We start from the raw sequence: 12,286 nt of genomic DNA, 5'->3' as shown, positions 1-12,286 counted from the left end.
CTGAAGAATGTACCCCTCACAGAGAAAACAAACCTGCCAGAAAATTGAAAACTAGTGAATCAAAGATATAAAAATAAATGCCTCTTCAAAATCATGCAAATGAACAGGAAAGGACTGGAAAAATGGTGAAGACATCACCTCGGTGACATTATGACGGCCTAAAGAAAGGACAAACATAAGAATGTAAAAGTTGGGGATAACCTTAGATAACAGCTAACTCAACTCTTTTACTTTATAGTTGAAGAAAGGGAAGACAAGAAATTCAAGTTATTGTGAGAACCAAAAATCTATCTCCTCTTCTTTGAGATTTTTTAACAAAAGAAATCAATTACTTGTATTTAAACATTTCCGGAAGGAGGGACAGATGGTGAGAAAGGAGAAAGACGAAAGGGTGTGAGAGAGAAAGAAACTAAAACTAATTTCCCTCAATTTGCACTCTAGGTCACTGTTATGAAAATAACAGTACCATAATCAGAGTGAACTGGAACACCTTTGAAAAAGATAGAATTTCAGTTTTAAGAGGTCAAGCCTCATTCTTTTAACACTCATACTTTGGAATGCATATAACCATATTTATTACAATGTAATTACAATGGGAAAAACCTAGAAACATCCATTTGCCCAACAATAAGGAGTTAGTTACATGAATTATGGCATATATCTATTCAATAAAGCTATGTAATCATTTAAATTATACTTTGTAAAAATATTTACAGAAAGAGGAAATTATTCACAATAAAACACCAATGGAAAGATAAAAGTAAACTGCATATAATTCTAATTTTGTATTTTAAAAGTAGATATGATGAAAATAAGCCAAAATATTAGAAGTTATTACCTCTGAAATGAGATATTTTAAGTGCTTTTAATTTTCATCTTTATACTTATCTGTATTTTCTAGATTTTTCTGAAATGTACATTTATAAATTCTATTTATAATCCTACAGAGAATAAATTTAAGTTTAAACTACTGTATGACAATATCCACTTTTGTCAAAACATGTAGAAATGATGGTTATTCTTATGCTCTGTTAAGAAAACAGTACATTTTAGGGTGCAGTTTGACAGTATGGCCCAAAATTTAACAGGCAGTTTCCTGGGATATTATCCTAAGACAATTTGAAAGACATGTGTTAGAGTTGAAAACATTTTCATCTTAGAAAGTAATAGGATACATAGACCACATGTTTCTTAACAATCCCAACAGTCTGGACAGCAAACCCTCATCAAACATCTTAACATTTTTTAGCAATCATAAAGCATTGAAGCAAGTTGGATAAAGTAAGATTATAAATAGCCTATGTGAATTCTAGTCAGATTTTGTACAAAACAAATTTGCACCAAACATTGTAAAATATTTTTGGTTTACATAGCTTTTTGGATTTAAGAAATATAGACTGGAGAATGTGGCCTCAATAGTAAGATGTGTCCATCACTACATTTTTTATTACATCACTAAATGTATATTACTAATGGATTAGTTAAAAGGACACTATGGAGAGGCACCTAAGTGGCTTGGTTGGTTAAGCTTAATTTCGGCTCAGGTCATGATCTCACGGTTCATGAATTCAAGCCCCACATCAGGCTTCACGCTGACAACATGGAGCCTGCTTGGGATTCTCTCTGTGTCCCTCTTTCCCTCTCTCTCTCTCTTTCTCTCTCTCAAAATAAATAAATAAACTTTTTTTAAAAAAGGAAACTATGGAATAACATTTGTCTACTGAAAGGATGATATCAATCAGTAGTCATTGGAAGAGAAAGACCTTCACAATATATTTTTGAGTAAAAAGTTGGTTGCAGAAATGGATTTTGCTTTATCGGGATTTATTAGGATTTTTGCCTCTAGGATGATGGAGTAGACATTCTTTCCCTTATTTCTCCTACTAAGTAAAACTAAAAACCCTGTACATTATAAATAAAATAAACACAAAAAGACTCTGGAAAAGGGGAAGAAGTCAGACAACCTGAGGATATCAGGACCCAGAAATGACAGAGTGGTGAGGTCCCTGAATTTTCTTTTTGCCTCATCTCAGATTTGGAGCAGAAAAAGCCAGCAATCCAACGTTAATGGCTGCACACCAAAAATACCCTCAACAAATATCTACTGTCTCTAGCCAAAGAACCAGGAAAGGGGGAGCCAATCAAGAATAAAACTTTTAGACAAACACTGCTGTCCTCCAGCCAAACAAAAAAGAAAACCTCTGATCTCACCACTACTCATGCCAGTAAAAGTGGAATGGGACTGTAGACTTCTAACTTCATGAGGCTGTAATGAAGCTCTCCAATACCCCACCACGTGTTAGAGAAGGCCAAGTAAGAAGCTGGGACCTTTCCCCTTGCTGGCTGATAATGAGGCCCACCCACTGCAATGACAGTAGATATCATGTGGGGAACCTATCTCCACCTTCCCCCAGCAGTAGTGAGTCACCCCTTACCTCTAGGAGGCCTAGAAGAGATTCAGGACTTTCACAGTCACTCACTCAGCAGTAAGAAGGCTACCCCTACCAAGGAGTCAGTGGAGACCACAGAGGAGCCATAATTTCCACCCCTACCCAGCATTAAGGAATGGTAGCACCACTGTTGGGTATCAGCATAGACCCAGTGGGGAACTTGAGCTTCTATCTCCACCCAGCATGAGTTGGTAATGAGGTGGAGTCACCCTTCCCCAGCTGAAGCAGTATCCAAAAAGTCAGTTAAAACAGAAACTTTAAATAAGACACAGCATACAGAACATAATACTCAAAATATAATATGAAAATGACCAGGTTTCTCAGTAAAAAATTACTCATCATACCAAGAACGAAGAAAATCTCAAACTAAATGAAAAAGACAATAAATTGATGCCAAGACCGATATGACAAAGATGTTACAATTACCTAACAAAGTGACAGAAAAAGAGAGGAAAGAAAGCAGGGTTGAAAAAGTACCTGAAAAAATAATGGCTGAAAATTCCAAAATTTAGCCAGAAATATCAACCTATAGATTTAAGAAGACAAATGAATCCCAAATAGTAAAAAACAAAGAAAATCCACGCCAAGACATAAACGAAGTTCAAATAGAATATATTCCAGTGATGCAAGTCTGGTTTAATAGTTAAAAATCAATCAGTATAATCTATGATATTAGCAGACTAAAGAAAATCATATATATTAATTGATTCAGAAGAAGCATTTGACAAAATTTAATACCAGTTAATGATTTAAAAAAAAAATCTCAGGAAACTAAGAATAGAGAAACTTCATAAACTTGATAAAGAGTATCTACAAAAATCCTACTGCTAACATGATGCTCAATGGTGAAAGACTGAATGCTTTACCTCTGAGATCAGGTAAAAGGCAAGGATGTCTGCTCCCAGCACTGTCACTTAACATAGTTCTGGAGGTTCTAGTCAGTGCAATAAAACAAGAGAAAAAAATAAAAGGTATGCAGATTGGAAAAGAAGAAATAAAGTAAAATAGTACAGTCACTCTGGAAAACAGTTTAGCAATTTCCTTAAAAACTAAACATGTAACTGCCATATTACCTAGCAGTTGCAATCCTGAGTATTTATTCCAGAAAGATGGAGATTCATGTTGAAAAAAAAAAAAAACCTGTACACTAATGTTTATGACAGCTTTATTTGTAATACCCAGAAACTAGAAACAATCTAGACATTTTTCAACAAGTGATTGATTAAACAAATGGTTATATCCAAATGGTGGAATACTACTTAGTGATAAAAAGGAGTAAACTATTGATACATGCAACAACTTGGGTAAATCTCTACAGAATTATTCTGATGGAACAGCTAACCTTAAAAAGTTATATACTGTAAAATTCCGTTTGTATAACATTGACAAAATTATAGAAATGGAGAACATATTTAGTGGTTGCCAGGGGTTAAGTAGGAAGTGGAGGGTGGGGGGAAGCTGGTGTAACTATAAACTGGCAATAGGAGGTACCCTTGTGGAAACGAAATGTTCTCTATCTTGACCGCAATGTCAATATCATGGCTGTAATATTGTACACATTTACAATATGTTACCATTGAGATAAACAAGGTAAAATGTACAAGGGATCTCTCTGTAGTACTCCTTACAACTTCATGTCAACCTACAATTATGTCAAAATTAAAAGGCTTAACTAAAAATGGCTTCAGAATGCATTATGTATGCTTTCACTTATGGAAAATTAAATATATCTGCATACTCATTTGTGCAATCAAGTGGTCTGATGTATGCTCACCAAACTGTTCATAGTAATTGTCCTTGGGTGTGGGATTTCAAGGAATCTTTCTATTTTCTTTTTGAAATGTTAAAATGTTACATGAATAATATTCATGATATATAAATATTCTTACTGTAAAATAATGGAAGTGAAAATTAAAAGCAAATCTCCCAAGTAACTCTCCTCCCCAAAGGTAATAATTGTTAACCTTTAGGTTTGTATTTTTCCAGACACAACTCTATAATTGCAAACATATGTGACTATATATATAATTTTTTTTAGGATCATGTACAATAAATAGAATTTAAGCTGTAATTCTGTTGCTTGTTTGAAAATATATATGATTTGAAGATATTTCTATGTCTACAAATACTCAAAGCTATTTGATCTTTTTCATCAGAACATAATTGTCCATAATTAATCTAATTAGTCCACATAGGTTTAGATTATTTTCCATTTTTTATAATTATGAACAATGCCATATACACATTCTTACAGATATAAAAATACTTCTATAGGATAAATTCTCAGAGAGGAAAGTGCTAGGGCAAAATATATGTTCATTTTAAAAGAAAGAAACTACCAAATTTCCCTCTGAAACAACCAGACTAAATATACACCTTCCCACAGTGTATGAGAATATTTCTTTCAAAATATACTAATACAGAATCTTATCAATCCAACTCATTTAATTTTTAAAATTTTACTTAAGACAATGCAAAAAAATAAAGGATATTAAGATATTTTTTCACCCCCAGTAAGACAAAAAATAAGTTGGCTACATTTCACTTCCTTCTTGCCCTACCCCGACCAGTTCTGCCAGCATCCACATTAGAAATCCTCTGTGATTTAAATTTCCAATTGTTATTATTTTTGTCATATGCAGCAAACATTTAGACTTTATTAGATTTACAGGTACTTTTGCTCTCCGATGTTACTTGCATCCTGTGTCTTCCTCCTTTATTTCCTTTTGTTCTTACTAGAAAACAGCTTCAAGTAATTCTTTCAAATGGAATCTGTGGGTGGAAAATTTTCTAAGCATGTCCGAAAATAGCCTTAGCCTTCACTCACGAGTGCTACTTTAGGAATAGAATCCTAAGTTTAAAATAATTTTTTTTTAATTTTTTTTTCAACGTTTATTTATTTTGGGGACAGAGAGAGACAGAGCATGAACGGGGGAGGGGCAGAGAGAGAGGGAGACACAGAATCGGAAACAGGCTCCAGGCTCTGAGCCATCAGCCCAGAGCCTGATGCGGGGCTCGAACTCAAGGACCGCGAGATCGTGACCTGGCTGAAGTCGGACGCTTAACCGACTGCGCCACCCAGGCGCCCCAGTTTAAAATAATTTTGTCTCAGAATTTTGAAGACCTTATTTCTTTGTTTACAATACCCAGTATTGCTTAATAAAAGCCTAATGACAATGTGATTGCCACTCACTTGTGTTTAAGCTGCTATCTGTGAAAGCTTTTAGACATCTCTTATCCTTGGAGATCTACCATTTCACTAGTTGTAGGTCTCTTTTTATACATCCTGCTTAGTATTACATGGTCCTTTCAACCTAAAGACGTATTGCTTTCTCCAGATCTGGACATTTTTTCCTCTTATTTAATTGATCCTTTCTCCCATCTGTTTTCTCCCTCCTTTCCTGGGACATTGCTATTGCATGGACATGGGTATTCAAGGTCTATACTTTATTCCTTTTAATGTTTTTCTCATAGTTTCTGTGGTAGACAGAATAAAGCCCCCTGCCTTCCTACCAAAGAGGTCCAGATAATGCTGGATAATCCAGAGGTCTGAATAATGCTATCCAGAATCTATTAAATATGTGGCCTTACACGGAAAAAGGGACTTCACAGTTGTGATTAACTTAAGGATCTTAATGGGAAAATTATCCTCAGTTATCTGGATGGACCCAAGAAGGAAGCAGTAGAGCCAGAACCAGAGAAGAGGTGACAACAGAAGCAGAGATCAGAGACACGGGGAGAGAATTGCTTAAAGATGCTGTGTCCTTGGTGTTGAAGACAGAAGGAGTCAAAGCCAAAGAATGCAGGTGTCCCCTAAAAGCTGGAAAAGATTCTCTCCTAAAGCCCCCAGAAGGATGAGGCAGCCCTTCGAACACCTTGATTTTAAGACTCTGACCTCCACAACTGTAAGATAATAAATTTGGGCTGTTTTAAGCCTATTAGGCCATTTGTAACAGCAGCAATAGGAAACTAATGCACTTTCTAATTAACCCTTTGTTATTTTGCACTGCATTCTGTATGAACTACCCGCTTCTTATGGTATATTGAGTTGGTTTTCAGCTCCGTCCTTTCAGCCGTTTAACCTGTCAATTGAAAAGTCTTGTTTTGGTGAGGGTTGTTTTTATTCGCAAGAACTCTGATTGTACCCCCTCCCCCCCACTTCAGGGGACTATTTGCCTTTTACAGATGCATTGTCCGCTCAAATCTAAGAATATTAATTGTGCTTATTGTTGAGTTTTCTTTATTCCTCTATTGTCCCCATTTCCTCAATGTTAGTTTTTCCATTTGTGACTTGGAACCTCTTGCGGTATTAGTTTCCCTTAAACGCACGGCAACTCTCAGTGTTTGCTCTTCATTATATTTGAGAATCTCATTCACTCAGACGATAGTCCTGGTCACTCTGGCCAGTCCCTGATAATTGTAGGAAGGGAACAATAAAGACAACTTGACAGAATGAATATAGCTTACCGTTTGAGTCTAGGGAATTCTTTCCATTGATCATGAGGTGATAGGAAAAATGAAGGCCGTGCCGCACAGGTGCTAACAATCAGACTAGATGCCAGTCAGTATGCTAGCTCACTGGGGCATGCTCCAGGAGACCAGCCTCCTCCCCTTCCCTGCAAAAAGTCCCAAGTTGCCTGGGCTCCCCCTCTTCCTCAGAAAGCTACACTTCTGTGTCTATCTTGGGGCAGATGCTAGAGTAAGTGTTTCCCTTTTTCTTATTTTTTAGGTGATGCATGTGTGTGTATATGGCTGCACTTGTATACTTGGGTCTGAGTCTGCCTTTTCTTCTCTTGTAGGCATCCGAGTTAGTTCAGAATTCGCTTCTATTTAGCCTCCTGTTTCTAATGCAAACTCCAAGCTTATGAAATTTGACTTACTTCATCGTGCCCAACGTAAGATATATAAACCACTATTTTATTTCAAGTAAAGAATCTTATATAACGTGGAATCTTGTACTGAAGATTTATCATTGTTCCCAGTTTCAAAAGGGAATCCTTCACAACCCCAGAGGCATCTCCCTGCCCCACAGATTCATGGAGAAACAAAAGAGTGCATGAGGCTGTTGGCAATGCATATGTGAGAGGAGTACTTTCATATGTACTCTAAAGTCACTTTTAAAAATATTCTGTTGTCACCTTTAAAAATAATGGTGTCAATAATTAAGTTTGAAAATAAATTAAAAACAAATATCTGTTGTCCTAGGATAAGGCAGAAAGAAAGTGTCATTAATAAATATCACTAGAGGGGTGCTTGGGTGGCTGAGTAGGTTAAGTGTCCGACTTCGGCTCAGGTCATTATCTCGGGGCATATGGATTCCAGCCCTATGTCGGACTCTGTGCTGACAGCTCAGAGCCTGGAACCTGCTTCAGATTCGGTGTCTCCCTCTCTCTCTGCCCCTCCCCCACTCGCTCTCAGTCTCTCTCTCTCTCTCTCTCTCTCTCTCTCTCTCTCTCAAAAATAAATAAACATTAAACTTTTTAAAAATATATATACATACATACATGTCATTAGATTGTAGTGTTCTAATTTTATATAAATCCCAAAACTCCAAAATCACAGACCTGGAAAAAACGTTAAAGTCAACTAATTTTAGACCTTCATTTTACAAATGAAGAAACTGAATCCCTTAGAGTTTAAATGGTTTTCAAAAGAACAAAGTCTTTGTAGACCCAGAATGGTGAATCCTAAGCCACTGTGCTTCTATGATAAATTGTTTAGAGTTTTCTTTAATCTCTTATCACCTAGATATTTGGTAGCAGCACCGAAGTAACTCCCTTGTCTATGCTGAATTATCTGATTAGCGATTGCATTCTAAATACAGAAGACACTGATTTGTTGCACATTCTATCCTCCAAAAGTAATGACCACCCTCTCCATCTTTCTCCCTAAAAAAAAAAAAAAAAAGTATTATTTTATAGTAAGCACAATCCAAGCCAATTTCTTTCTAAACAGATTCTTTTAAAAATGAAATGATCAGGGGGCGCCTGGGTGGTTCAGTTGGTTAAGCATCCAACTTCAGGTCAGGTCATGATCTCACGGTTTGTGAGTTCGAGCCCCGCTTCGGGCAATGTGCTGACAGCTCGGAGCCTGGAACCTGCTTTGGATTCTGTGTCTCCTTCTCCCTCTCTGCCCCTCCTCCACTTGTGCTCTGTCTCTCAAAAATAAATAAATGTAAAAAAATAAAAAATAAATGAAACGATCAGGGAAATCCAAATCAAAACCACAATGAGATATCACCTCACACCTGTCAGAATGGCTAACATTAAGAACTCAGGCAACAACAGATGTTGGCGAGGATGCAGAGAAAGAGGATATCTTTTGCATTGTTGGTGGCAATGCAAGCTGGTGCAGACACTCTGAAAAACAGTATGGAGGTTCTTCAAAAAATTAAAAATAGAACTACCCTAAGAGCCAGCAATTACACTACTAGGCATTTATCCATGGGATACAGGTGCGCTGTTTCGAAGGGACACTTGCACCCCCATGTTTATAGCAGCACTGTCAACAATAGCCAAAGTATGGAAAGAGCCCAAATGTCCATCGATGGATGAATGGATAAAGAAGATGTGGTATAAATATACAATGGAGTATTACTTGGCAATCAAAAAGAATGATATCTCGCCATTTGCAACTACGTGGATGGAACTAGAGGGTATTATGCTAAGCGAAATTAGTCAGAGAAAGACAAATATATGACTTCACCCATACGAGAACTTTAAGATACAAAACAGATGAACACAAGGGAAGGGAAGCAAAAATAATATAAAAACAGGGAGGGGACAAAACATAAGAGACTCTGAAATATGGAGAACAAACAGAGGGTTACTGCAAGGGGTGTGGGAGGGGGGATGGGCTAAGTGGGTAAGGGGCATTAAGGAATCTACTCCTGAAATCATTGTTGCACTATATGCTAAATAACTTGGATGTAAATTTTTAAAAAATAATTAAAAAAATGAAACAAAAGCAATAAGAAGAAAGAGAGCTCTACAATGGTGGGCTGTAATACTCTAACTAGAGAGGACCTCAGAGTTCACGCACCAGTAAAAAAAAGTAAGGCCTGGCAAGGCTTCCATCTAACATTCTCATTTTGAGGCCCAGCTTTAGTACTAATGAGCTGGATGACCTTGAGTGAGCCATGTACCTATACTAGGTTTGGTTTCTCCACAGTTAGTTCTCAGATTTCATTTTTATAATTATCTGATTTCCTCTAAGATTAAGAAAATTTCTTTTAAATTACAGAAAAATGTAATATTTTCAGCCCAATTAGATTCACTTGTAAAATTGGAAAAATATAGTTACCTTTCTTAGCAAGGAAACAAAAGATTGTATACCAAGATGCATAAACTTAATTCACAGATTCATGTTATCATCACTCTCCAAGCCCCAGGGCTCAATAGCATTTCCCCAAATAGTCACTCTCACATCAATGTGGAGCTTAGCTGGCTTCAGAATGTTATGGTCCACAGCCAATTTATGTTGAGGAGAAACATCATTACAACTGGTATTTTTCCAAACTAGGATTAAAATTTTTACCGAGAAATGCTGCACACGCTAGCCAGTGTTACCAGATTTTGTTCTGAGTTGTTCAATCCAAATGAGCCCAATTTAGTAATTAAGTATCATTTTAACTTTACATCAAAATACTTTTTAATTTTTTATTTTGCATTACTTGCTAGCTACACTTTCACAGAATATTAGAAATAATTTCCTTCACTTAATCCTGGTAATTTAACTCTTTTGCTGTTTGACAGAAAATTTTCTCTCCATTCTGTTTCAATTGATGTGAAATTTGCATGACTGATGTTGCTTTCAAATTAAACAGCCCGTGCATAACTATTGCTATTACATGGGGTGCAATTATAAGTGTCAAAGCTGCAGCTGGCTTCCTCCTCTTCCTTTTAGCTAAAGAAAAATCACTGAGCAGCACTAGTGGGATAAAGCTTCTGCCAAGGTCTCTGAGACAAAATTATGTATTACATGCAAATCAAGCATGCACTACAATTTTGTGAAATAAATCCTTAGAAAAGTCTTAGTTAGTCCATTTTACCACCCTTATATGTAATGATGCTTTTATTAAAATATGTAATGGCTTAATCAGTCATCATTTATACCTACTGGTTCATGACTTGAAAAGACAATTCTTTCGATAAGACCATGTGGAAATTTAATGATGTGATATTAGTTATTTTGAAGAACAATTTACTGGCAAGTTTGTATTAATAGGCTATTTTTAAATACTCAACTTTTAATAAATAATACATGCTAATGCCAATCTTTATATTTTATATATTTATAAGTTACGAGATTTATAAAATTTCTAATCATTTATGTGTATTATCTTGCTTGTGCCACAAAACAATCCACTGGTGCAGGTAGAGGTGATCTCTATTCTACAAATGTTATATACAAGGTAATATATGACCATTGTCTAAACAACAGCACTGGCCCAGAGGAAGCACTCAATAAACAGTGTTTTATGTCCTCCAAAATCTGCTGGAAGCCAAGTCTTCCAGTTCTCAATCTAATGCTTTACATACCCCATCACAGACTCTATAGATAAAATGTTAAACTCCCCAGTCAGTGGGGGAGAAGCACATTTGAGCCTGGAACAGAAGTTAGAAGAAAATGAGTTTTCTCATAACAAGTACCCAGGCTCCCTATGGCTGCATTTTTTTTTTTTCTCCACTATGGAAACTTTCACACACACACAAATGCGGGGAAGGGTAGTATACAAACCTTCATGGACCATCACACATCTTCAGTAATTGCCAACATCTTCCTTATCTTTTTTTTTTTCTACCTACTGCTTGTGAGGCCTCACCTGATATCTCAACTGCTGGCTGTGTGGTTTCCACAAGGTCAGTGCACTCAGTGGCTGGAGGAGTAGCTGGAGGGGGAGAGATCAACTCTCACACCTCTTATTTCCTGCCCCCCCTCCAAACCAGCAGACAAATTAATTCAGGTCTCAAGAACCAAAAAAAAGGTGCAGAAGATTGTGGCCTAATTCCCTATTAATTCTGATTTGGGTTGATTTTGACTTGCTGGTCCCAAATATGATCTAACATAAAAATGTCTTCCTCTCAAACATAAATCCATTAACTTGTGGGTTCCACTACTTCTGAATCCCCTTACTAGTCTCTGCACATGGTTGATTTTTCTTCTAGTATTCTGCCTTAAATCCCACCCATATCTAGATGTGTCTCACCCCTCTCTTTGGAGTGAACAAAATTTTTACCTTCCTTTCACACCTAGAAGTTCACCTTTTACAAAATAAGTGCATATTTGTTGATTTTCATCTTAAGTTTGAAAGTTTTTATGAAAGTTTGAAAAAAGACTATGATAAATTGAGGCAAAATGGTAGTTCCACAAGTTATATAATTTTAACAACAGAGAAGGAAGGTAACTTAAGGACCCAGCAATTAAAATTGTCTTTTAGAGGAAGGGGAGTTAAGATGGCAGAGAAGTGGGGAGACCAGGATTTTCCTCGTCCTGTACCTGGAACACCCAGGATTTTCCTCGTCCTGTACCTGGAACACCCAGGATATCGATCTACAGATTGGCAGAAGGACCTCCACAGTTGGAGGGAGACAGGTTGGCAGGATCGAGGTGTGTGTATGTGAATTGGGTGAGATAAAACAATGTAGGTACAGAAGGGATAGAACCCCTTCTGTGCAGACAAAATGGAGAGACAGCGACAGGGCTTGTGAAAGTCGACCTCAAGTCAGCACAAGAGGAAAACCTCTCTGGAGGATGGAATGGGGAATGAGAATACCCACAGTGCCAGTTTTTATTCTGCAAACAATCTTAGGAGCTGAAACTCAGAGGTGTCAAAA

The sequence above is a fragment of the Prionailurus viverrinus genome, chromosome B1, assembly GCF_022837055.1.
Source record: "Prionailurus viverrinus isolate Anna chromosome B1, UM_Priviv_1.0, whole genome shotgun sequence".
Taxonomy (NCBI): domain Eukaryota; kingdom Metazoa; phylum Chordata; class Mammalia; order Carnivora; family Felidae; genus Prionailurus; species Prionailurus viverrinus.
The sequence above is the reverse complement of the archived record's forward strand: the minus strand, read 5'-3'. Positions refer to the sequence as shown.